This window comes from Balaenoptera physalus, assembly GCF_965194825.1.
Source record: "Balaenoptera physalus genome assembly, chromosome: 8".
NCBI classification, from domain to species: Eukaryota; Metazoa; Chordata; class Mammalia; order Artiodactyla; family Balaenopteridae; genus Balaenoptera; species Balaenoptera physalus.
The window spans coordinates 71306050-71332339 of record NC_138887.1 but is presented as its reverse complement, the minus strand read 5'-3'; the positions used below and the strand labels follow the sequence as shown (position 1 = coordinate 71332339).

At 38.3% G+C, this 26290-nt stretch overlaps 2 protein-coding genes across 3 annotated transcripts in view; one reads left to right on the top strand and one right to left on the bottom strand.

Annotated features, from left to right (window-relative positions):
• Positions 1–12685, bottom strand: part of STEAP4 (STEAP4 metalloreductase) — a 33215-nt gene extending 20530 nt beyond the window's left edge. The window contains exon 1 of one of the 2 annotated variants that reach the window (XM_082473714.1): positions 1103–12685. The gene's annotated coding sequence lies outside the window, so the exon portion shown is untranslated. The remainder of the gene's footprint in view (positions 1–1102) is intronic. The other variant, XM_082473713.1, reaches the window with a different exon arrangement.
• The window catches only part of LOC309665542 (uncharacterized protein), a 406582-nt gene that overhangs the window by 58701 nt on the left and 321591 nt on the right, over positions 1–26290 (top strand). The window lies entirely within an intron of this gene.

The following is a 26290-nucleotide window of genomic DNA, read 5'->3' as shown; positions in this document are numbered from 1 at the left end:
CATACCGTGCTAAATCAAAGCATTCTGAAAAACTCAGGGCCTTGCAAAAAAGTTACTGCTTCAAATAAATGTGCCATTTTATAAAATTACACCTACTGTATCAGAAAAAAATGTTCTTTCATATGAGTGACATTTATATGACTGCTATTTATAGGGAATAGGACATTCTCTTACAGCAAGGCTGAAGAATTGGTTTGGAAAGCTGAGCATATTCTCTGAATGATAAATGTGGTACAAGTCTAGATACTAGGTGGGGAAAGACTGTCTCTTCACAGCGGGGTAGTTTCCCTATAAAAGTGAAACCTGCATTATTATGAAGAAAGTAATTACTTGGTTACACTTATAGCATTGATGAAATTTTCAGTGTATTTCAAACCTGCAAACATCTTTAGTCATGTGTTTCCACCTTGTTAGAGTTGCATTTTGTGGCTGCTCTGGTCCAAGAGCCTTTTATTTTACATGTGTGGAAACTGAGGCTGAGGTACTGAACTTCTAATTAGAACTAGGAATAGAATTCCCCAATCCACCCCTGCCCTAGTCTCCATCCAATTCACTTTCCCTTACACCAGTCATCTTTTAAAGAAAGTTTCTAAATTACTATCCAGAGGGAAAAACTACCTTCCAGCTGCCTCTGGACAAACAGGGAACCAAAGGCTTTATTTACTCTAAACAATTACATTCCAAACAATATTTCTCTGGAAAAGCAATTAATCAGTAAACTGCAGAAGGGCATTGGAATCAAGATCAAGGATGGAAGCGGTTGCAGATCTCAGGACACATTTTCAGCTCTTGGTCAAGAAGCGGACTCAGATCTAGATTGCCTTTATCCAGAAGTAAGATACAGAGAGGAACCCAAACCTCCAAGTCTTCTCCTTCGGTCTCGTCTGCACCCCGGGGCTGAAAGTCTAGGAAGCAAGCCGCTTGTTGAATTGCTTAACTCATCTGGCCACACCCTTGGGTGGCCTTGCACCTTCTTCCCAGGGTGAGCAGGTTTGCGGAGCGGGGTCCTGGAAGCAGGAGATCGAGGTGGGCGGAAGCTGATAAGGGAGGGGAGCCCTGTGGCGAAAGGTGCAAGGCGAAGGCCAGCAGCAGCGTGACCCACCTGCGGGAGAGGTGTTTCCCAGGCAGCTGTGGTCCAGCGTGGCCGCTGCGGGGCGCGCGGAGTGCCGGGCCGAGAGGGGACGCTGTGTGGCGTTCAGGCTCGGGGCTGCGGTTCGCCGCTCTCGTCGGTATAAGAAGCCGGAGAGCGGAGGGAGGGCCCACTAGATTGCGCAAGAGAAGCGGTGAAGAAAGCAAGGGTTTCCAGGAAGAGTTCAAGCTGGGAATCCCGGGCAGCTGGAAAGACCAGAAATTCCGGTGCTGCCACTGCCGCTATTGCTTCAGATGTTGCTGCTGATCTCTGGCCAGCGGGGTTTTTAAAAGGTTTTCCCCAAACCCCTTGGGATATGTGCATCCCAGGCAGATTGAGGCTCGGAGAGGCTGAGGAGGACCGCTTTCCTAAGGAGCCAGAGGGGCCGCTCTGAAGAGCTGAGGAAACACCACCTGATTTAGGCACCTAGGCATTTCCCCCTGTGCCATAGTGTCTTAATTCAGAGGTGACATCTTTCCCCTGTGCCTGGAAACCCTCTTTTTTTTTTTTCCCAGGGAGGGGGTCATAGCCTGGGTGATCTTGAATTTGGAGGTCTTAATTTAGGTAGATTAAATGGTTCAAAAGAAACAAACCAAGTGAAAGGGATGATGATACCTTAATACACAATAATATATATTGGACTGATAGTCTTTCTACTTAGGAAGAGCTCAAAAAACACAGCCATGGTGGTTTAAGATTTAACTAACCATGATAATCTATGGGACAAAGCACTCCTGCACTCCCATGCTCTGAGGTCTAGAGCCCAGAGTTTTCCCAGTCTGTCTCTCACCCAGTCACCTGGTCTTAATGGCATGCTTGCCAAGGCCCAGATGTTCAGCCACGTGGGAGTCCTGTTCCCTGCACTTTTGAGCCAAACCCCCTTTTGCCTGGATTGCACCTCTCCCCAGAGCATCTCATGGAGTCAGCTCAGATCCCATGTCTTCCAAGAGGTCTTCTCTGAGCCACTTGTTACAATTAATCTTTTCTTTATCCATACAGTGTAGTTCATTCTTCTACTACAGAATTTAGAATAATTTGTCTCTTAAGAAAGTTATTGTGTATCTCCTCTCCTGGTCTGCAAGCTTTGAGGACTGATACCCTATCCTTTTCAGCCTGGAATACTCCACCACACCTAGCACAGTAGCTGGCATATAATAAGGTACTCAATATTTATTGCACTCATTAATAAATCTACTGCCAATTATTATATTTTGCAAAAAGTTCATCTGGTAGTATTCTTTGGGCAAGGAAGAACTTAAAAAGGTATTCATTGCTTTTATAGCATCTAATTTTCCCAGTTTGAAGACTCACAGGGTGAGAGAAGGGGTGTAACTAGGAAAGAAGGCTTCCTGCTGTGTCTCTAAGAGGCCTCACGGTTGATCAGCACAGTTCCTGTGACTTGCCCCTGGTCCAGCATCTGCAAGCCTTGTGGGCACAGAAACTTGACTCTTAGCACACTGAACCTGGTACTTACAACTAGAATGCTGATTTGTTAGTTCTCAATGGAGGATAAAGCAAATAGTTACTGTGAAATATGGTTGCTGAGGACACCAGGCATTCTGGCCACCACATGCTCTCCCAGTAGGCACATCCTGTGGAAGCCATTCTATGTAGAAGGCTGCTCCACAAACAGGGGAGTGAGTTATAAGGTTGTAAGGTTGCTGGCATCTAGCCACCCACCGTTCACACCATGGTGACATATATGCCACCAGAAGCAGACAGCTGATGTCTATGGACCAGGTTACCCTGCTTTCTGGGTAGTGTTTGGATCCATTATGAGTTGACACAGTGGAGAATCATATTCCCAAATGCAACCTCCAACTAATAACAGAATCATTTCTTTATGAACTTTAAGATGGACAAAAATTTTTAAACCTGATTTTTATTAGAGGCAGATATATTTCAGTTATGTAAGCTCTTTTCTTTGCCAAAGGCAACTAGAGTCCCAAAAAGGGAAGATTAAAATCAGTGGAATATGAAAGATAGAAAAAAAATTGTCTTTATTGGTACCAAACTTAAGAGGTAATTGACTTATTTATCTTGTGGTTTAAGAATTGACTTTTCCCTTGGTCCTATGAGTGACACACAATTCATAACTTTCCCAGTCTTTCCTTAAACCTTTACCGTAGGGGAAAATTAAGCTTTCAAAGACACCAGCCACCAGGATAAGCAAGGATTTTCCCTTGGCAGGATTCACTGTCCTCCCTTTAGCCTTATCATCGGAACTCCAGATAAGCCTTCCCAGATGTTGCACTCCATCAAAGAGATCCTGTTCAGAGATTTCCACATAGACTGTGCCCTGAGTCTTTCCGGCTACGTCCTCTCTTGCCAGCCTGCTACCTTCATTTCTCCATATGGTAGAACTTAGGAAAATCGATGAAGTAGACCTAGAGCCAGTGTTCATTAAGGGTTATTAAGTGATTGGATAAAAGTGTGCGTTTAACATCTTGTATCTCCTTTTCTTCTGTCATTTCCCTCCTCTCCAGGGACCCTCTTCTCTACAGTCCCAGCTCTTGCCCACTTGTCCCTCATAGTGTACCACACATTTTTATGGGGTGGGGCTTTTAACACGTGCTGGCTCTGGAGGTTACTGACTTGATAGCCTATAACTAGCATGTATTGGGGAAACTTTCACTGACTAAAGATTTACCCTGTAGCTATTTTTGGGGGAAAAGAAATTGAGGAACCCCTAGAGATGTCTCTGCCTACTCAGAGAAATGAGTCTCTAAAGGTGTGGATTTCAGGTACTCTGAGACATAGTTTTGAACATGGGTATAATGAATTTTTTTGTTTTTTTGTTTGCCCAGCATCCAGGGCCAGGAGGAGGGTGAGGTGAGGGAGGAGCCTAGGGCACAAAGTTTGAGGAGAAGCTCACTGTCAAAAGCAAACTTTCATGAATCAGAAAATGCGTACCTCTTTAAATTTTGGCCTGTTGGTGCTTCACTGACCTCCTCTTTTCCTAGCCTTGCAGGATCCATTTCCTTTCTGCTAATCATAGCCCTATTTTTCTTTGAGAAACACCCTTGCACAATCCTTGTGGTCCAGGTGGAAGTGGCAGCACTGCTGGGATTTCAGGAATAGACCCATGACTTAGGCCTGGCCAATTAAAGCACACAACTTTGTCCACAGTGATTGGCTCAGTGATGGCATGTGGCCTAAGCTGGGCCAATAGGAATCTTTCCAGGAACAACCACACTCTTTCCAGAGGGTTGTTGAGCTGCTGGAATGTGGCTGTGAGGAGAAAGTGAACCTGAGAAAGAAGCCACTTCAAGGGAAAGGAGAGCAAAGAGATGGGAAGAGATAGATTTCTGAAATTGTTGGAACTCCATACCTGAAGAGAGCTCTATACCCTGGGCTTTTAAGTTATAAGAGTCCATATTTGTATAGTCTGTTTTTTGTATAGTCCTGCCTAATAAAATGGGATTGGGTAGGATGAGAAGGGCACCTGATCAGCCTTGGTTCTCCAATCATACTGCCTACTTAAGGTGCCTTCATCACACAAAGGGATGACACTTGTTTGGAAAAAAAACACAAAAAACAAAAAAACCCTGAGTTTTCTTGTAGCATATTTGGGACGTAGGTAAACAATCTCTGCGGCTGAAGCTTCTCAGCTACTTCCTGGTAGACTTGAAATTTAATTTCTTGTCCCAGCAAACTTCTTTTTCTACTTCTTTCCTACTTTACCAGGAAGTGGGCTAGTTGAGCCATGCACCCCATCCCCCTGAACTGTAAAATTATAAGGGGTACAGTAAAGAAACACAGGCCATGGACCTGGTTTTAACTTATTTTTAGAATTCCTGCCAACACATGGCAGGAAGCAAAACCAAACAACATTTTGCCACCCACCTATACCCAAAAAAAGTCCTGATGGGAAAATATGCCAGACACTGACAATAGTGGAGACTAGGCTAGGAGATGATGTCAGGAATGACAATAAAAATTTAAAAATAAAACATGCCCTAAAGAAACTCTTACTAGAAATTCAAGAGAAGGTAAAAGTGGAAGAGTTGAGTGTGTGAGATAAGTAAATAGTAATATTTTTAAAAATCCCTGACTACAGGTGAGGGGAGCTACTTCTGGGAATTGGAAATGGGCAAGAAGTCCCAGTCCTCTTTATCTGGTTCTCTGATTCTCCAGGTCACAAAGTCTGCGCTAATGTTGGAGATTCCCAGGCCACTGGCAGGGCTATGAACTGATCATCCCCACTCGAAATCTGGATATGACCCAAGCCACACCTGCTGACCACAGAGGAGGTCACTTAGCTATGATGTTATCAAAGAACAAGATGTTCAAAATAGCTTGAAGAGATGGAGAAACTTTTAAGTTGAGTTAATGTTTTGATAAACGCCACTGTTATTAACAGAGATACTCTATTGGTAATCCTAAAAGTGAAGATAAGCCATCTCAGCTTCACCCCAGCCTCCTGGTAGACACGCTGACTTATCAGGCTGCTGAAAGAGCTATGATTCAACAGTGGATTACTGTTAGTACTGCAGGTGTTATTGGTAAAGGCAATTCCAGCCCAGCCAATCTACACTTGGTGCCAGTAAAGGAAGGTTAGTTGGATTCTCAATTGCTAAAGAGGAGAAAAAAATTAGCGTGCGTGTAGCTTCATCCATTGTCCTGTTCACCTTCAAACAGAATTAGCAATGAGCAGATCATAGGAGGAAAAGAAAAGGACAAGAAGAATGAAAATATTAGGCATATGCTTATTTTTACATAATTTTGACTGTGTGTAAAGATTAATTGCTTCTAAGAGTTATTTTTTCTTGGGATAACTCTAAAACTTTATCCTGCTGGTAGGGAAATACCAAATCTAGGTGATTTATTTTATATTCACAGATTATTTGCTAAACCATTGATTTAACTGCTATAGATTATTTTGGGTTATATAAAACTTCATTTTAAAGAATTAGTTAAAATATTTGACAAAATGATGCACAGGTGCAAAATTCAAGATATGAAAGGTGTACTTGAAAAAACATTTTTCCCCAGACAATGAGTTTTCCTGCCTGGAGGCAACCATGTTGATGATTTATGGGCTCCTTTCACAGACAGACTGTGCATATAAAAGCACACATACTTATTCTTAAAAAATACAAGTGGCAGCCTACTCGTCACATTCTTCTACATCTTGCTTTTTTCACTTACTGTAACTCAGAGATCATTCAGAAAAGAGCAGTCAAGGCAGTTCTATTTGAAATTACACACATACACGCCCAGCTCCCTTCCCTTGCTCCTCCTTTCTTTGTGTTATTTCTATAGCACTCATGACTTTGTAACACACTGTACTTGAATTACTTATTATGCTTATCGTTTGCCTTTCCCCTGGAATGCAAGTGCAGCGAGCACGAAGAATTCTTGTGTAATTTGTGCTTTGCTGTATATGTAATACCTAGAAGGTGACTAGTGCATAATAGGGTCTCAATAAAGGCATAATGGACTGGTCTAGATTTTATTTCCTGTGTTTAAACCTATTCCTTTGCAGTTAAAAAGTCATTTTAAAACTGAAAAACTTAGGGCAACATCAATTGATGTAAAATCTTCACTGAAGTGTTATACTTTTTGAAAATACTGTGACTATTTCTTCTTCTACCCCACCCGCCTCAACTAAATCAACAGCTGTCCTAAAACTCATATTCCATTCTAGTAAGAAAACTGCAAAGGATTATTGTAGGCAGTCATAAATCTTCTTTATAAAAACAAAAAAATATTGTTTTTTCAAGTATTGTTTGAACTATTTGAACAAATACTGATGAATGAATGAGTGAATAGTTTGAAGGGAAAATGATGGACTGATAGAAACCTGTAAAAGAGGGATGTAGAAATTTAAGATCTTTGAAATCATGTCAAAAACATTGGTGAGATTAAACCTGTGCTTCAGCAGCTAAAGTGAAATACTCAAGTAACTGCCTCTGCTGACTGCCAAATGTTTTTGTGCTAAAGTTGTTCAGAAAAGGCCAGATGCCTCCGGCTGGTTTATCTCTTGCTATTCCCAGGGTTCTGCTTTTTTTCAGACTTTTTTTTCATCTATAATCTTTTCATTTAATTAGTTCTTTCCCAACTCCATATCTCCTATGTCTGCAATAGCATTTTGTGAAGATATAATAGAGTTCTTGGACCTTTTTTTGGTAAGTGTCTCTGTAGTGAGATATTGCTTGCCAAGTCCCAGGAGTTACAGTTGTCAATAGGCTGTGGAATGATGTCCAGGATTCGTTATATGACAGGGACTGGAGACCACCCGCCTCTTCACAGTCTGGAAATGCACAGCAGCCACTGAAAGAGTTTTGATTTCTCAGAAATGTCATCTGTGTTTTTATGTAATAATGGCAGGAAAAAGAGATGTGGACATTTGCCTTCAATTGGCCTAAGTAAAAAATGTTTTTATCATTGAAAAAAGGAAGTGGAGAAAAACAAAGTAAATGGCTTACTCTCCTAGTCCCCTTTAGATATCTAATTTGGTTGAACTAGTGGCCATTTGGGAATATTCTTAATTTGTGTTTTCTTGCATTTTATAAAGCAGTGATAGATATTGTACATGAAAAAGGCCACAAGAGAAAGAATCTTTAGAGGCAGTGGGGAGGTAGGTTATAATTTTTTATGTCATTCAAATGTGAATTATATAAAACCCTAGATCAGAACTATTTTAACATTGAACTCAAACCCAGAGCCATTCATAACTTGATAGCTATCCCCCAAGAAGGTCATTTATAAGCAAGAGAAGTATTTTAGTTGAACACTAGAAATTTCAATAGAAAAGTTTGTAAAATCTCATCAAAATCCACTTGTTAGAAATAAAAGCTTATTATTATTTATTATTATTATTATTACTATTGTTAGTATCATCCATTGATCCTGGTGCCCACTCTTCCTCTTTAAAGAATAAAGCATCATTTGACCAGAGGGAGGGAAACCAAGTAAAGGACACCTGAGAAAACCAAACTAATTCAGTCAAGTTCATGGACTTCAGTTGTAGGCGTGCTTTTAAGACCCTCACTCAAGGATGTTTTAGTTAATTCTGAGAAGTCCAGTTTTCAGGCTACTGTGCCTGAAAGGAACAAAGGAAGAGACAGGAAAACTTAAAAAAAAACAAAAAACCCCTAAAAAGCAGACTCAAGGACTCCAAATACAAGTGTCAGGAATAATTTATTGCAGGGGCAAAACAATTGGGACATACTGAGGGAATTATAATACATGTCATAATTAATCTTTATGTTGGTAACCTATTATGACCAGAAAAAATATGTTTGGCCTACTTTAATAATGCAAGGAATTGTGTAAAAACCATCTTAATGGCATTTCTATCCAAAATGTTTGTAATAAAATATTTAAGGTCAGTTTTTGATATTGATGGGCCCGCCTACCTTAGCACTTATGTAGTCACCACTTCCACCTTTTCATTACTAACAACTGCCACACTTTCACTTCAGACAGCTCATTTTCTGATCATTACCTCTTGTCCATCCAGTTCACTTACCCTGTTTATCCCACTCTTGCAAGTTTCTATCTTCATCAGTACCTCCAATTCCCTGCCCTCATCATTTATTTTTTTATATTCATCAGTTGTTCTTGCTTCCCCTATCTTTTCACTTAACCTTCTTACCCAGCTGAGATTTCATGTACTACTATGATCATTTTCTTGCACAAGCGCCCTGATTCCCTTGGCCATCTCTTTGTCCACTTTCCTTGCCTGGCAGACATCAGCCCTGGTTTCACCCAACTAACCGCCCACTATGCACCTCCAAGCAGCCAAAACGTTGCTGGATAAAATCCAACAGTTTTTGCTGGCTAGAGTCATTTCAAAACCATGACCATATGTGGCAAGGGCACACTAACTTGAGTGCCATCCTACTATACCTGCCAAACATATTCAATTTCTAACTCTCTGAAATGACGCCTTAAACCTCGATGTCCCTTCCTGCCCCCGTCACTCACATGATATGATCTCACTCTAATTCCAAGAGTCCATCATATTCATACTTGACTCTGCCACATCTCTTTGCCCCTCTCTAAGGCCATTCCCTCCAGATATACTCTGGTTCCCACTTCATGCTACCTTGCTGAAGACTTCACTCCTCTAACTATCCTCTTCTTTCTCCCAGTCATCAGTTTCTCTCTCTCCACTGGCTCATATCTGACAATATTCAGGTAATGACTGAATACACCGACCTTGAGCATTTGTTCTTTTCTCAGGATGTTTGCATGTTGTAGTTTTCTATCACTTCTGCTTGGAAAGGTCTTTTCTCAGATCTACAAACGACAGCCTCATTATTCTGGTCTCAGCTCAGCTTCTTAACCTTTGAAGATATTCTCAGCTCAAAGTAGCTCTCCCTTCCACCACCTTTCAGGCAGGCAGAGTATGTCACATTACACAATTTTATTTTCTTCATGGTACATACTATTTTATTTTTTAATCACTGTGTTTATGTATTTCTTTTCCCACTGGGGTGTAAGCTTATTGAGAGCAGGGACTGCCTGTTCTTCATTACTGTCTTACTGTGTTACTGGAGAACAGTGCCTGGCACAGCATAGATGTGAAATAAATACTGACTGATGGATTGACTGACACTCGAGACATTGTTGCCCAGCAACGCTCACTAAAAGATGTATTACTGTATTTATTCCTTCAAACAAACCTATTTCTGGAAGGCTAGTGAATAATAATAAGAATATAAACACCATTGCTAATAAAAATGCTTATCTAGCACTCTCTATGTGCCAGATACTCTTCTGGATCCTTTCCAAATATTAACTTATTTAAATCTCACAACACCCCTCTGAAACAGGTACAACTATTACCCCCATTTTACAAATGGGGAAACTGAGGTGCCGAGTGCACCAGCACAATTAAGTGCTGTCCAAACTCAGGTTTTATTGTCGTTTCAGTGGGAAAAATATTGAGCAGTGTTTATCTAATAGGAATCCCTTCAGATAATCACATCTGTAGGTGGTCATTTCCATAAGAAGGAACTGCCATTTAGTATAAAGTATTAGGAAATCTTGTAGCTACCACTGATCACTGATTATACACTAGGAACAGACTATGTATTATGGGAGATACCAAAGAAGAATAAAACAAGGTCCTTTCTAGAAAGACTGGGGTAATCTATTTAGTAAGTCTAAGGACTGTACATCTACAAAGAACTGTATAATATCATTAAACAAAATGAACAAATTGATAAAATACACCTTTGCATGCATACTTCTAATTTTTAGATGATAACATGCTTTCTATTTTGAAGACATGGAAAATATTTATTAAGTTAGATATGTGGATAAAGGCCACATCACCATACCTTGGCACCAACTTCCCAAATCTTAGGATATATAAAGAGTGTTGGATCTAAAAAAATTTTCATATTTGGACATCAGACAGTCTCCCCTCTTTGAACACTATGACTGCCAGTATTAGTTGGTTTACCTAGTTCAGATACTACTTTTCTTTGTACTACATTGAGTCTTTTTTCCCACTAATTTCGGACTTTATGTAAACATAAAAACTTTAGGTTAGTAAAGTTGGCTACGTACCACTAGATGAACTATGAACTTTTTTTTTTTTAAACTCACAGAGAGGTAATTTAAGGACCAATATAGACAGCATATCTTAAAGAATCCAGTCATAACTCCTGCTTGGGTTGGGTGATACTCAGCCTATTTCACTGAAGAACTGAGAACATCCTTAGGCAACAGTGACTAAGGGGCCATGTCTCTTCATCCTGTTTTTATATCCTACACTGGCCCACACCCTCCAGGGCCAGCCTGCGTACAGCTCGTTTCAGAGATGATTGCCAGTAGTTCCTGGTTTGTGTCTATAATTTCTCAAAGTTAAGTCCCTAAAATATCTTAACGTTCTGTCTAAACTACACAGTCTGCACTAACTCTATTTCAATTCTGTAGACCCATATCCTCCCTGTGTTTACTGCACACATCTGCAATCCTAGGAATTTATGATGTGTAGTTTTTTAAAAAAATATAGAAGTATCCACTAATACTTGCTGTAAGGAAAAAAATGCTTTATGTTTTGTATTGCCTCTGATCATCTTTTATCAAAAGCCTCTGTATCTAGAATGTGTGGAATTTTAGGCTTCTTCCGTGTAGTAGATTGAATTGTTCCCCCCACCCCAAGAGATATATCCCAGTCCTCACTCCCAGTATCTGTGAATGTGACCTTATTTGGAAATAGGGTCTTTGTGGATGTAGTTAGTTAAGGATCTTGAGAGGAGATCATTCTGGATTTAGGGTGGGCTCTAAATCTAATACCTGGTGTCCTTATAGGAGAAAGGAGAGATTAGAGACACAAAGACACAGAGAGGAGAAAGGCAGGTGAAGACAGAAGTAGATAGTAATTATGCGGTCCCAAGCCAAGGAAAGCCAAAGGTTGCTGGCAGCCATGGAACGTGAGAGGGACACGGAACAGATTCTCCCTCAGCGCCTCCAGAGGGAGCAAACCCTGCCAACACCTTGATTTTGTTCTTCTGGCCTCTGGAAGTGTGAAGGAATAAATTTCTGTTGTTTTAAGCCACCAGTTTTGTGGTAATTTGTTACGGCAGCTCTAGGAAACTAATACATTTGGGTTTAGGTGGGCAAATAATAAATTCAGTCTTGGGTAATGCCATGAAGATCCTTGCCTATTATTGATTTTTGCTTCCTTTATGGTTCTTTCCTGTTCATATATCATCAAATGCCCACTTTGGCTCTAGTACCTGGGTTAGGGGCTGTTTCTCCCAACCTTTACAGTAAAGACAACCCAATACTAGCAACAGTCAACCTACCAACTAAACAAAAAAATGCTGTACTTCTGTGGTTTTGCTTTTTAAGTATTTCATGTGTGTTTTTCATATGCTTTTATTAGAAAATTCCAATGGTTATATTGTTATTAATATTTTAATGAACAATGCCTAACTTAGAATTTTGGTGAATTAAGTCTTTCTTCTGGTAGAATTTTAATGCAAATATTGCAGAGAGAAAGGTACTTTAGCTACGTGATCTTAGATACTTACGATTGTCATTTGCACATTATGGATTTTCAGGATCCTTCTTTAGGGCCCTTCTGGGAGCCAGGTTAGTGGTAAAGTGGATTTCTTGGACCTTGCTTCTCAGAGTGCATCAGAGATTCTCCACATCCATGTATGTACTTTAATCTTTCCCATGCATGCCGGCAGCCTTCACAGTTCTATGTCTGCCCTCTCTGATCGCTCAGTGAAGTCTTAGTAGTTGTAGGATTTAAAAACTTAATTTAGTTAATAATCACAGTTGGTGAACACCAATTGTATTTGTACTATTTTTTTTTAATTTTTGAATTTTATTTAATTTATTTTTTTATACAGCAGGTCCTTATTAGTCATCCATTTTATACACATCAGTGTATACATGTCAATCCCAATCTCCCAATTCATCACACCACCACCACCACCCCCCCCCCACTGCTTTCCCCGCTTGGTGTCCATACGTTTGTTCTCTACATCTGTGTCTCAACTTCTGCCCTGCAAACCAGTTCATCTGTACCATTTTTCTGGGTTCCACATATATGCGTTAATATACGATATTTGTTTTTCTCTTTCTGACTTACTTCATTCTGTATTAATATGACGGTCTCTAGATCCATCCACGTCTCAACAAATGACCCAGTTTCGTTCCTTTTTGTGGCTGAGTAATAGTCCATTGTATTTATGTACCACATCTTCTTTATCCATTCGTCTGTCGATGGGCATTTAGGTTGCTTCCATGGCCTGGCTATTGTAAATAGTGCTGCAATGAACATTGGAGTGCATGTGTCTTTTTGAATTATGGTTTTCTCTGGGTATATGCCCAGTAGTGGGATTGCTGGATCATATGGTAATTCTATTTTTAGTTTTTTAAGGAACCTCCGTACTGTCCTCCATAGTGGCTGTATCCATTTACATTCCCACCAACAGTGCAAGAGGGTTCCCTTTTCGCCACACCCTCTCCAGCTTTTGTTGTTTGTAGATTTTCTGATGATGCCCATTCTGACTGGTGTGAGGTGATACCTCACGGTAGTTTTGATTTGCATGTCTCTAATAATTAGTGATGTTGAGCAGCTTTTCATGTGCTTCTTGGCCATCTGTATGTCTTCTTTGGAGAAATGTCTATTTAGGTCTTCTGCCCATTTTTGGATTGGGTTGTTTGTTTTTTTAATATTGACCTGCATGAGCTGTTTATATATTTTGGAGATTAATCCTTTGTCTGTTGTATTTGTACTATTTGTAAAAGGGACAGCCAGGGGTTCTTAACCCTGATTCTATAATTTTAGGTTCATAGCAAACCTGCTTTATTTATAGTAAGCTCAAACTGAAACTTAGAATTTCTTTCAATTATGAATTTAGGCTCCAAACCATGGAGCCAGAGAATGCTACATTGTGTTACTATATACCTGTGATTCTGTCACAGTAGAAATCATTAATATTTTTGCATTTCCTTACACATTATAGTATTTCTGAAATGTTGTTCATGCTAATTACTGTATTGGAATTATAGTAGTTATTAGCTCCATCAACAATGCTGTTATTTAATATATTAATAAAGAAGTTGTATAGTACCATATCACATTTTCTTTTAATATTTTGATAGTTGTGTTTCAATTGCTTTTCAATTGTAATTCGATTTCTGTTGCTTTTGTAAACCTGCTTCGTTTTAAGCATTTACAAATTTTCTTCTGGGAGGAGTTCATAGGCTTCACCAGACTGTAAAAGAGACATCAATGGCACAGAAAATTTTAAGAACCCCTGCATTAGCTCTCAGAAAGAAAGACAACTGAGGTCTGAGGTCACTAAATCATTTGCTTCCTCAGAAAACTGGGTTATTTAGCATATTTCCTTTGAGGGCATAGACATATAGCAGTAAGTAATATTCCAATTTTCCAAAAATGATCCAAGCACTTGTTCTCTTTAATTACTTTACATTTTATTTACATTTTGCGTAACAACATGTTTGTTTTGCTTGCTATAATATTTGGGCAAGTTTGATTAGGTTTTCTGCCCCGGGGGAGTAGGTTATAATCATCAGTCGTTGCCAGTGCTCAGTTTTGATCTGGAACATGTGAGAATCTTTACCCTGCCTTACTCATAGACCTTATTTGACGTGTCAGTGGAAATGGGAAGCGTGCTACCCTTGGAATGTTAGTGCTGGGGGCGCCAATTCATTTCACAGGAAAACAGTGACATTAGAGAAAGGTCGTGTGAAAACAGGGGTGATGGAATTTCCTTTATGAAGATGAAAATGCTCTCTGTTTATATTACTTTGCCTTTTTTTTTCATTTACAAATCCAATATTTATTTTATTTTCTTATGTACAAAAAGTAAACTCCAAATGAACATAAAAAGCAATAAAATCCTTTCGGCTAAACTGACTTTAATTGCCCATTATCTTATTGTCACAATTAATCATATAAACACTATACGGACTATCACCACAGTGTCACATTTGTTATACAGAAGGAATGTGATATTTGGCTAGTTAAGAATGTTAAGTAGAGAGAAATAGATCATAAAGCAACTGGGGGAGTAGGGTGGTGGTCCAAGGATTCTGAGATCATCACTCTATTAAAAGAAGTAATCTAGGAACTTCCCTTGTTCTGCTGGTGATATAGCTTCGGGGTGTATAGGTGTGGCTGAATGACCTTGGATATGACATGTAATTACATTCCTCTTCTCTGATGTTCAAGACAAGCAAGCTTATTGTTGTTTTTGGTTCTCCTTAGGGTGAAGGACTACAGAATGCTCTCTCTCTTCTGAACCAATTAAAAAAAAAAAATCAGTAACAAAAATACGTATGCATATATTCACACATACATTTTTTTCCATATCTTTATTGGAGTATAATTGCTTTACAATGTTGTGTTAGTTACAACAAAGTGAATCAGCTATATGTATACATATATCCCCATATCCCATTTGAGTAGCAGATTCATTAATTCATCTGATAGACATTTATTTGTTGAGTGCCAATTATCTGCTCAGCCTCTGCTACGGACCATGATGTCAGTGCTGGCATCATCTCTCTCCTGCGACGTTGCAGAGAGAGTGCAAGACATCGTGCTCACTTGGCTATATTTCTCTCTAAATCACATTTTCTTCTTCAAGAACACATCGGTGTTTTTTTTCCCTTCCGGGATCTTTTTTTTTTAATTTTGATTTTTCTAGTTTTACTGAGATGTAATTGACACACATCACTGTATAAGTTTAAGGTGTACAGCATAATGATTTGAATTACATGCATCATGAAATGATGACCACAATAGGTTTAGTGAAAACCCATCATCTCATATAGATACAACATTAAAAAATAGAAAAAAAAGTTTTTTCCTTGTGATAAGAGCTCTTAAGATTTAGTCTCTTCACAGCTTTCTCTTTTCAACTTTCAGTGTTAATTATCTTTATCATATTGTACATTACATCCCTATTACATATTTACCTTATAACTGGAAACTGTACCTTTTGACTGCCTTCATCTAATTCCCCTCCCTACACCCCCTGCCTCTGGTAACCACAAATCTGATCTCTTTTTCTATGAGTTTGTTTGTTTGTTTGTTTTTGAAGTATAGTTAACCTACAGCACTGTAATTGACCTGGTACACAACATAGTGATTCGATATTCCTATACATTTCAAAATGATCACCATGGTAAGTCTAGTTACCATGTGTCATTATACAAAGATGTTACATAATTATTGACTATATTATCCACACTGTACATTTCATACCTGTGACATTTATTTTGTAACTGAAGGTGTGTACTTCTTAATCTCCCTCACCTGTTTCTCTCCTCCCCTCAACTCTGTACCCTCTGGCCACCACCTATTTATTCTCTGTATCTATGACTCTGCTTCTGTTTAGTTATGGTTGCTCATTCATTTTGTTTTGTAGATTCCATATATAAGTGAAGTCATATTTGTCTATCCCTGTCTGATTTATTTCACTTAGCATAATACCCTCTAGGTCTGTCCATGCTGTTGCAAATGGCAAGATTTAATTATTTTTTATGGCTGATTAATATACTATTGTATATATATACCACATCTTCTTTATCCATTCATCTATTGATGGACGTTTAGGTTGCTTAGGTCTTAGCTGCTGTAAATAATGTTGCAGTGAACTTAGGGGTGCATATATCCTTTCACATTAATGTTTTTGTTTTTTTCGGGTGAATACCCAGAAGTGAAGTTGCTGGATCATATGGTAGTTGTATTTTTAATTCTTTGATGAATCTCCACACTGTTTTCCATAGTGGCTGCACCAATTTACATTCCCATCAATGGTGCACAAGGGTTCCCTTTTCTCCACGTCCTCACCAACACTTGTTATTTGTTGTCTTTTTGATAATAGGCATCCTGACAGGTGTGAGGTGATATCTAATTGTGGCTTTGATTTACATTTCTGTGATGATTAGTGATGTTGAACATCTTTTTGTGTGCCTGTTGGCCATCTGTATGTCTTCTTTGAAAAAATGACTATTCAGGTCCTCTTCTCACTTTTATTTTATTTTATTTTTTTTTTGATGTTGAGTGGTATGAGTTCTTTGTATATTTTAGATATTAATCCCTTGTTGGATATATCATTTGCAAATATCTTCTCCCATTCAGTAGGCAACCTTTTCGTTTTGCTGATAGTTTCCTTTACTCTGCGAAAGCTTTTTAGTTTGATGTAGTCCCATTTGTTTGTTTTTGCTTTTGTTTCCCTGGCCTAAGGAGACGTATCCAAAAAAATATTGTTAAGACTGATGTCAAAGAGCATATGGCCTATGTTTTCTTCTAGAAGTTTAATGGTTTCAGGTTTTACATTTAAGTCTTTAATCCATTTTGAGTTTATTTTTGTATATGGTGTGAGAAAGTGGTTTAAAATAAGATGAAAGGACTAAGGACTAAGAATACAGCTATGTCTCCCAGGCGGCCTGAGATGGGGATGGCAAAGCCACTGGGTACTCTCTTTGTGTCTGTCCCTTGCTTCTCTTTGTGCTTCTCCTTCATCCTTCTCTCTGCCAACTCTTCTCCAACATTTGTTCTCAGGAAGGAATGTGGCCCCTCAGAACTTCTAAATTTACATACTTTATTTCCTGGCACGTGGAGAGAAAAACTCTCCTTATCTTGGTGTCAGTTTCCGAAGTCTTCCTTTAGAGAATCTGATTTTCTGGCTTGGTTCTATGTATACTTGAGGCCAATTAACTAGGGCCTGGGTGGGGGTGTTATATGGTACAACATGGCTGGGTACACCTATGAGGGTAATGGGGAGGACAATTCTCAGAGAAAAGAGAGGGGGGTAATAATTCATGGGTTGAGAGGAGGTTCCAAAGTGGGTTCAGTCAGAACTGGGACTCCATTGTGGGATAACAGGAAAAAGCTGGCTTGTCCACTTACTAGGCATGTGGCCTGGGGCAAGTCACTAAACTTGACTAATATTTCACAGGGTTACTGGGGAATCAAATGAGACAATAATCTTAAAATATGCTGTGTAAATAGTAAAGAACTATGCAATAGATATTTATTATTATTGTTGACATACTTGGTCAGTACTATAAGATGCCTGTAAGAACCTGGGAATGAGGGAATTAAAATTTTTCTCTTTATAAATGAATTGTAAAATTAGACCTTGTAAAAGGGCAGGATGTTTCCAAGGCCAATAAGACTAGACTCTCATATTTTGGAATATATTAATTTACCTAATGGGTGAATGTAGCAATCATTTGGGGGTGAGTCAGACTGAAATCTTGATTGTTTGGTGGTAGATTCAATTAGTCATCCTTTCAATGTCATTTCCTCTGAGAACTCTTTCACTATTGAATCAGCAGTAGTCTCTTCTTCTAAACTCCTGTATAATTTGTTCAACTCCTTGCCCAACTATCGTCCTGGAAAATTTCTTTAGCAGGCTTGGTTTGACAGAAAGACAAAGCATAGATACCCTTTGAGCAAATCAAACACATTTTATTTATATTAGCAGTGCGGTACAAAGTGCAGTTAGGATAAATGGTGGCAAGATAAGCATCATCATCTGGTACAAAGATGCAGGTTTCTGAGCGCCCCCATCTAACCAGGGATTATATGATTGTGAGTGCAGACTGCACGTGTTTCTGGAAGTGTACCTTGTCCCTTTCCTTGCCCAGTGTTTATGCAGAAGGCTGGAGAAGGCCTACACACTGTCTAGTCTGGATCTGTGCAGAGCCTCCCTCACTTGGTCCAGGTACACCTCATCAGGCTCAGTGTTGTCTAATGCAGAATGGGATTGAAGCAGTGCATGCAGTCCTCATCCATTACCCTCAGGCTCTTCAGCTGATGCAACCACGTTCCTAAACTCAGGGTTATAGAAGCAGATTAGGCATCAGTTCCCCAGAATTCTTTGCATTCATTCTAGGAAGCTCTTAGATAATTTAAAGGGTGTAACGTAGAAGCCTTAGAGCATTTTAAAAAACATGTAGCCTTGCAATATTCATTTGTGTGTTATCTCCTCTCCCAGATTATAAACTTATTGAAAAAGAGACTATAATTTATTTTTATAAAAATTACATATTTTATATAAATTTTTATTTATAAAAACATAGCACAAACCCTTGTGTATACGTGCACCAAACATTTTTTTATTAACAAATGAATCTTCATTATCCAGAACATGGATACCTAGTTACTCTTTCTATCTTTCCTGTTTTCTGGAAATTCCTACTTGTCTTTTAAAAAACTTAGGCTGCATAAAAAGAAACGAAGTTGAGTTATTTGTAGTGAGGTGGATGGACCTAGAGACTGTCATACAGAGTGAAGTAAGTTAGGGAGAGAAAAACAAATACCATTTGCTAACACATATATATGGAATCAAAAAATGGTTCTGAGGAACCTAGGGGCAGGACAGGAATAAAGACTCAGATGTAGAGAATGGACTTGAGGACACGGGGAGGGGGAAGGGTAAGCTGGGATGAAGTGAGAGAGTGGCATGGACATATATACACTACCAAATGTAAAATAGATAGCTAGTGGGAAGCAGCTGCATAGCACAGGGAGATCAGCTCGGTGCTTTGTGACCACCTAGAGGGGTGGGATAGGGAGGGTGAGAAGGAGACGCAAGAGGGAGGGGTTATGGGGATATATGTATACATATAGCTGATTCACTTTGTTATAAAGCAGAAACTAACACACATTGTAAAGCAATTATGCTCCAATAAAGATGTTAAAAAAAAAAAACAAACTTAGGCTGTTTATCACCTTCTCTGGGGCATCTCCCTGAATTCTCCAAGAAGTTAGTGACTCCACTCCCATGTCCCCAGTAACATTTTGATCATAGCTCTATAAGTATTGTTTCCACTGTGTTGTAATTACATATCCTCCACTAGAGTGTGAGTTTATCTAGGGCTTGCATGATGATTCATTCATTTTTGTGTTCTTTTCAAGCAGCTAAAGCTAGAATCATTTCATCATAAAGGTTTATTGAAGGAATGAATCCCTAGGATCTCCCTCCCCGCTGAGTGCTTGGTATTGTAACGGAACCCACAGGTGGATGTGGTTAGCAGGTCCTCTAATACAGAAAAACAATATAACATACTTGGCAAAAATGTGACCTCCAGAATTAGATTGCTTAGGTTGAATTCTGAATCTGGTACTTACTAGCTGTATGACTTGGGTCAAGTTACTTACCTTCTTTGTACCTCAGACTTTTTTCTGTAAAGTGGAATGTTAATAGTACCTACCTCATTAAATTGTTGTATTAAATGAGATAATATTTGTAAGGTGCTTAGAGAAATACCTGGCTCATAATAGGTTCTCAGTAAACATTATCTATTGTTGTTAGAAGACTTTTCAATGTATGGCCACTGAATTTAGTAAATTAGGGAATGGGAAAAGAATGGGATGAAGTATTTTGCCCTATTGTAATAATGATTTTACTTGTTTTTTTTCTTCCATTGATTTCCCATATTTTCCCCCCTTTTTCCCTTTTTTTCTATTCCCATTCCCTTTCTTCTTCTTACATGGTAGGAAGTGTTAGTAGTAATCAAAGTCATGATTGGGAGTTGAAAAAGCAACAGTTTTTGGAAGTCACTAGATTGAGCAGAGTAGACTGTGATAATAACAAGAGTGTGATATATATAAGTCATTTGGAAAGATTTCCTGGATGTGGGCCTAAAAGGTTTCAGGAGGACTATTGAAAGATGAAAGGAATGTGAATTGACCAGTGTATGAAATGCATTCGATATCCTCCACCCTTCTTAGCTATTTAACAGCTCTTTGTTTACTGCAAAAAAATGCCACTAACATTTTGGGTGAGCTATACTTCCTTGTTTATAGGTTTAGGACTTCAAGGGTCCAAGATTGAGATTTCCTTATTTTTAAAGGGGCTTATACTTGAAAGTGTGCATGTATAAATCTTCATCTTTTGCCCATTATGTAAATTTCAAAATCTCTTTTGCCAAGTTTAAAAAAATCTTGCTGTTGATATAATTTGCTCATTGGTAGTTGTATGAAATATGACCTGTTTGTATTGTTTGTCCTTGAAATTTTAGTTATATTTGACTATCTCCCTTCAACTCCTTGTAGTGTAGTAGTTGTATACTACACAACATAACAGGACTACAGAATTTTTGATTGGAAACTTTGACCTGTTGTTTTTGTCTAGAAATTCCTTTTAGTTCTAGATGAGGATGGTGCCACAAAATATGCTTTACTTAAGGCCTTCAGCTTAAGCAGAACTGTTCATTGTAAAACAGGTATTTGTACAGTCAGCCTTAAATTTTAAGTGTGTTTCCTTCAATCCCTTCAATAATACTCTCTTTCCTATATAACCAATTATTTGGGGAAATCAGAAGGGGTGGGCTGGGGCACAGGAGTACTGTCAAGCCATTATGTTTGAATGAGGTAGATTTCAAGATAAGAATTAAGACTGAGATGTTAAATGCATTATTCAAGCACTGTGAAAAAAGCCTAAATGTAAAAGATTTTAAAAGTGAATCTTACATGAAGTGAATTTTTTCTTAGTAAGGAGAACGTTTGGTTTGGGTATTAACAGGAGCATGAGAGAGAAGCCTATATACTACGGTAATTGGAAACTACAACAAAGCTATCCACAAATGACTAGAAATGGATCCTGATTACACATTAACTGCAAAGGTGAAGCTTGAGTGGCTTATAAGTCCATCAAAATTCAACAGTAAGAGCATATGCTTACTCAAAGCATTCTTTTATTTAAGATGCTGGACAGATGCCGGACAGATGCCTCGCAAGGTCAATGAGAAGCACATATGTTTAATGAACGGCTCCCCTGGCTTTCTTCAAGCCCTCATTTAAAGGAGGCACCCAAATCAAATGTCCTTGTTGTCTTTTCAAGGTGTAGCCAAGCAGAAATTTTGAACAAGTCCTCTATTTTCATACTTTTTAGAACAGCATATTTATACAATTATTTGAATATATTTTTATTACTTTTGACTGCTCAATTTGAGTAAGTCAGTGGGTTTCTGACCCAGAGCTTAAGTTACTATGTCAATTCTGGCACAGGAAAAATATCAGGCTATTTGTGGATACATGTTTATTAGGGAGAACTTTTTCAGTTGGGTGGTGTATGTGTGGAAACTTTTAAGTAAATAAGAGATTAAGAGGAATATTTCCGTTTCCTCTGGTTATCCCCCACAACCACAGAAATTAGCAAGTGGTGATGGATGACATTTAGATTTAAAGATCTAAATAACTAGCTAAATTTTACTTGACTAACAACTATAAAATGTAACGCTTGCTTGTATTTTTTCTTTTTTTAGTAATGAGGGGGTGAGTTGGGAGGATTGTCTAAATGTGTAAACTGAATTTGAAAGAACTTCTATTTAATACTTTAAAAATTATTTTTTATTCGTGGCAAAAAAAGCATCACATGAAATTTACTATCTTAACCATGTTTCAGTGCACAGATTAGCAGCATTAAGTATATTTGCATTGTGCAATCCCAATCATCACCTTTTTAGAACTCTCATTTAATACTGTTTTGTGAAGTGAAAGTCTCACATCTCGAATTCAATCCACCAAGTATGGAAACCAAGGAGTAGAGCTACTTTATAAGAAATGTATCATGACTAAGGTAGAATGTAGTGACATACAATTGATACGAGTAGAAAAAGATGAGAGAGCAAGTGGACCATGGTTCAAGTGATTTTGTGGTGGGAGACAATGACCATTGATCTAAAAATATACTCCATCTGGCCTTGTTCCTGCAAAATTTCCATCCCTTAAACCTTGCTATGTGTTTAATTGTCCAGGATTCAACTAGATGCTGTATTGCACACTGCTTTGGCCACAAATTGGATGTAAGGGCAGGGACATCATTTCTATTCTGGGGCTGGGAAGAAGCTCTTTACAGCTCTCCAGGGGTTTGATGACCCCCTTCTTGCTGAAATCTCATGCCTCTCACATTCACAACTGGAGAACTTTGGGTCAGAGAGACCATCTTTATTTTCCCAGGAAGGAGCAATCATTCCCCACGTCCTGCATGTTCAGAGAAGCGCTGAGAAGGATGAGTAGCTGATGTCAGGACTAGAGATCAGGGTATTCTGATCTAGTTGGGAATTTTTGAGAAGATCTAGAAAAAAGACTCCTGTTTCCCTTTGTACTAAAGGAGAGCTTAACCCTGGTACTAGGGGGCAGGAGTGGGCCGAAGAGTGGCCAGAAATGGGAAGGGCACATATTTTTCCCATGAAATTATCTCATGGAAAGGATTGGTTATACAGTATTTTTTCAAACATTAGGTCATGAACCATTAATGATGGTGAAATCAGTAGAAGGTTTCTACCAATATTTTAATAAACTGAAATAAAAGACAGTAGAGAATATCACAAGTGCTGCTTCATGAAACAGTTTTTAGGTGTATATGTGCAAATATGTTTATGTGTGGGTGTGGATGTGGGTATGATAAATGGATGTCTGTGTGCAATGGAAAAGTTATTTCTTACCAAGAAGTCAAAGAGAGAAAAGTTTGGATCTACTGAAGTCAGAACTGCTTGCTCCTAATTTTTACAGAGCTTAATCTCCTCAAGGTATTAACCAACATCTGGGTGCAATTAAATCGTATCTATAAACTCTTTCCAGCTTACTTCTGTTTTCAAATAATTCTTGTGAACTGACGTTCATGGAGTACTAGTCAGTATGTGGAAATGGTAATTCACTACTAAAAATAGTTAATATTCATCATATTGCCCAGTATCATTCTAAGAGTGTTATTTGTATTGATCCTTACTACAATTCTTTGGGATAGGAAACATTATCATCTTCATTTTACACATAAAAGAATGGAGGCACGGAGAGCTTTAGTGAATTGTCCAAGCTGCATGGCTGGTTTGTGGCAAGCTAGAATTCCAAGCATCTAATTTCAGAGTCCATGACCTTGGCCACTATAGTATACTACTTTTCACTATATCAAACAGAAATATATTATAAACAAAAAAAAAGTTATGTTTCTAACATCAGATTGTGGATTTGAGGTTTCAGTGACCCCTGATTCAAAGTGATTGAAATAATGTTATCACCACTCTTCTCTGATAACTCCATTTCAGAATCTATTTGCCAAGGACTTGCTCCTTACTCATTGGTGTGATGCAAAGATACAGTGTAACACTGTCTAAAACTAGGCTAGCTTAGAATTCTTCCTCTCTGTGTGAAGAACAGTATCTGTGAACACTGAGTAGTGATTGTTGAACAAGTTGCCTATTTGTTCAAATTCTATTAGACATTTCCAACTGGTAGATGGCTGCTTAATGGAGCCCAAGGGCATCTATGCCATTGTTTTACCCATGAATCAAATAAGGGCTATTGAATGCTACTTTTCAGGCATTTTATGGTCTCATGAATTAAAAAAAAAATAATAGCTTTAGAATTAGAAATGAACTTCAATTATTAGGATAATTGAAGCTCTCCACTCTAGATGGTTTGAATCACTTTGAAGGATAAATATGTACTGTTTGTATCATTCAGAGACAAGGTCTCTTTATTATTCTGAGGACTTATTATTTCCGGGTGTGCCAGAAGACTCCCATTTGGAAGCTATACTACTGCCACCAGTGACTAGTGCCCTGGCAGAAAATGATAGTTTATGAACTTCTGATTCCTGGTATGTTGCTTCAGCTCCCTTTCTCACCAGAGAGTAGAAAATATACCAGGTAAAACTGCAGAGAAATACTGATTGCTTTTGATACCATGACAATAGGAAGGGAGCATGTACGTCTGTGTGTGTGTGTACTGGGGAGCCTGCAAGCTTGGTCAGGGTAGGGAGAAATTAAACAAAGGAAGTTACATTTGAAGGATAAATATATTCATAGATTTGTAGATATAATGATTTTATAAGCCCTTTAATACAAATAAATTTTTAATGTGATTATGTAGACCAAAATTTTCAAATCGTTTTGTTTCACAAACTCTTTATGTGGTGATTGTATGAATCTAGCAACATAACTCTTTAAATACTTATCACCATACCTCAAAAATTAGAAGTGATTAATATCTTAAATGCTGTTAAAACTTATTCTGTTTATGCCACCTCACAAGGAGCACTATTTACCAAAAGTACAGTCTTCTGTTCTTGATTATTTATTCTACCAGCATCTTTTTCTAGAGAACTTTTGCATTTGCTTGACATACAACTTTGGGACTATTAATATTACTTTGGCTTCCCATTGTGGCACTCTGACGCTGCTTCATTGTAAGAGTGGTTGTTATTTATTATCATTTCAGAGTGGCAAGATAGAACTATATCTCTAAGAGGTAGCACACAAATTATTCTCTGTCGTTGCAATGAACAAATGCTTTTGTTTCCAATCTTCTGCTGCACACAATGTGCATTTCCTTTATCATACAGTTTAAAAATACACAGCTAGCGGGAACCTGCTGTATAGCGCAGGGAGCTCAGCTCGGTGCTCTGTGATGACCTAGATGGGTGGGATGGGGCAGGGGAGGGAGGTCCAAGAGGGAGGGGATATATGTATACATATAGCTGATTCACTTCGTTGTACAGCAGAAACTAACACAACATTGTAAGGCAACTGTACCCCAATTAAAAAAAATACATAGCACTTTTTAATAAAAGGCAATATACATTCATTGTAGCTGATTTTTGGAGTAAGGGTATAGAGGCAATAAATAAAAATTATGTGTAATTAAAATACTTAGGAACAACCACTAATAATGTTTGGTATATTTCCTTCCAGATTTTTTCCTTTGAGTAAATGTTAGAGTAAAAATGTACATTTATTTTTCAAATAAGTTGGCATTACAGTATAAAATAGAATACATTTTAAAGCTTAAAACTATATTGTAGTTACTTTTCAAAACCTCTAAATATTTTAACATCTCATTAATGGCTTCATTATATCTCCTTGCATGGATGTTCATGGCTTATTTTTTTTTATTAATTTTTATTGGAGTATGGTTGCTTTATAATGTTGTGTTAGCCTCCACTGCACAACAAAACAAATCAGCCATACATATACAGATCTCCCCTCCCTTTTGGACTTCCCTCCCATTTAGGTTACCACAGTGCACTAGGTAGAGTTCCCTGTGCTGTACAGTATGTTGCCATCGGTTGTCTATTTTATACATAGTATCAATAATGTATATGTGTCAATCCCAGTCTCCCAATTCCTCCCACCCCACCCCTTTCCCCCTTGGTATCCATACATTTGTTCTCTACGTCTGTCTCTGCTTCTGCTTTGGAAATAAGATCATCTATACCAATTTTCTAGATTCCACATATATGCGTTATTGTACGATACTTGCTTTTCTCTTTCTGACTTATTTCACTCTGTATGACACTCTCTAGGTCCATCCATGTCTCTACAAATGACCCAATTTCATTTCTTTTTATGGCTGAGTAATATTCCATTGTATATATGTGCCACATCTTCTTTATCCATTCGTCTGTTGATGGACACTTAGGTTGTTTCCATGTCCTGGCTATTGTAAGTAGAGCTGCTAGTTCACAGCTTATTTTACTCAGCCCCTTTCATTAGACATTTATGTTATTTCCAAATTTTCATGATTATGATTACACACAATGCCAACATCTTTGTAAGTGAACTTTTCTGCATATCTATGATTATTATCTTAGTCTAAATTCCCAGAAATCAAAGATCAAAGAGAAGTATATTTTTGAGGCTTTTGATATATTTTTCTCTTGAAGAGATCATACCTATTTTCACTCTCTA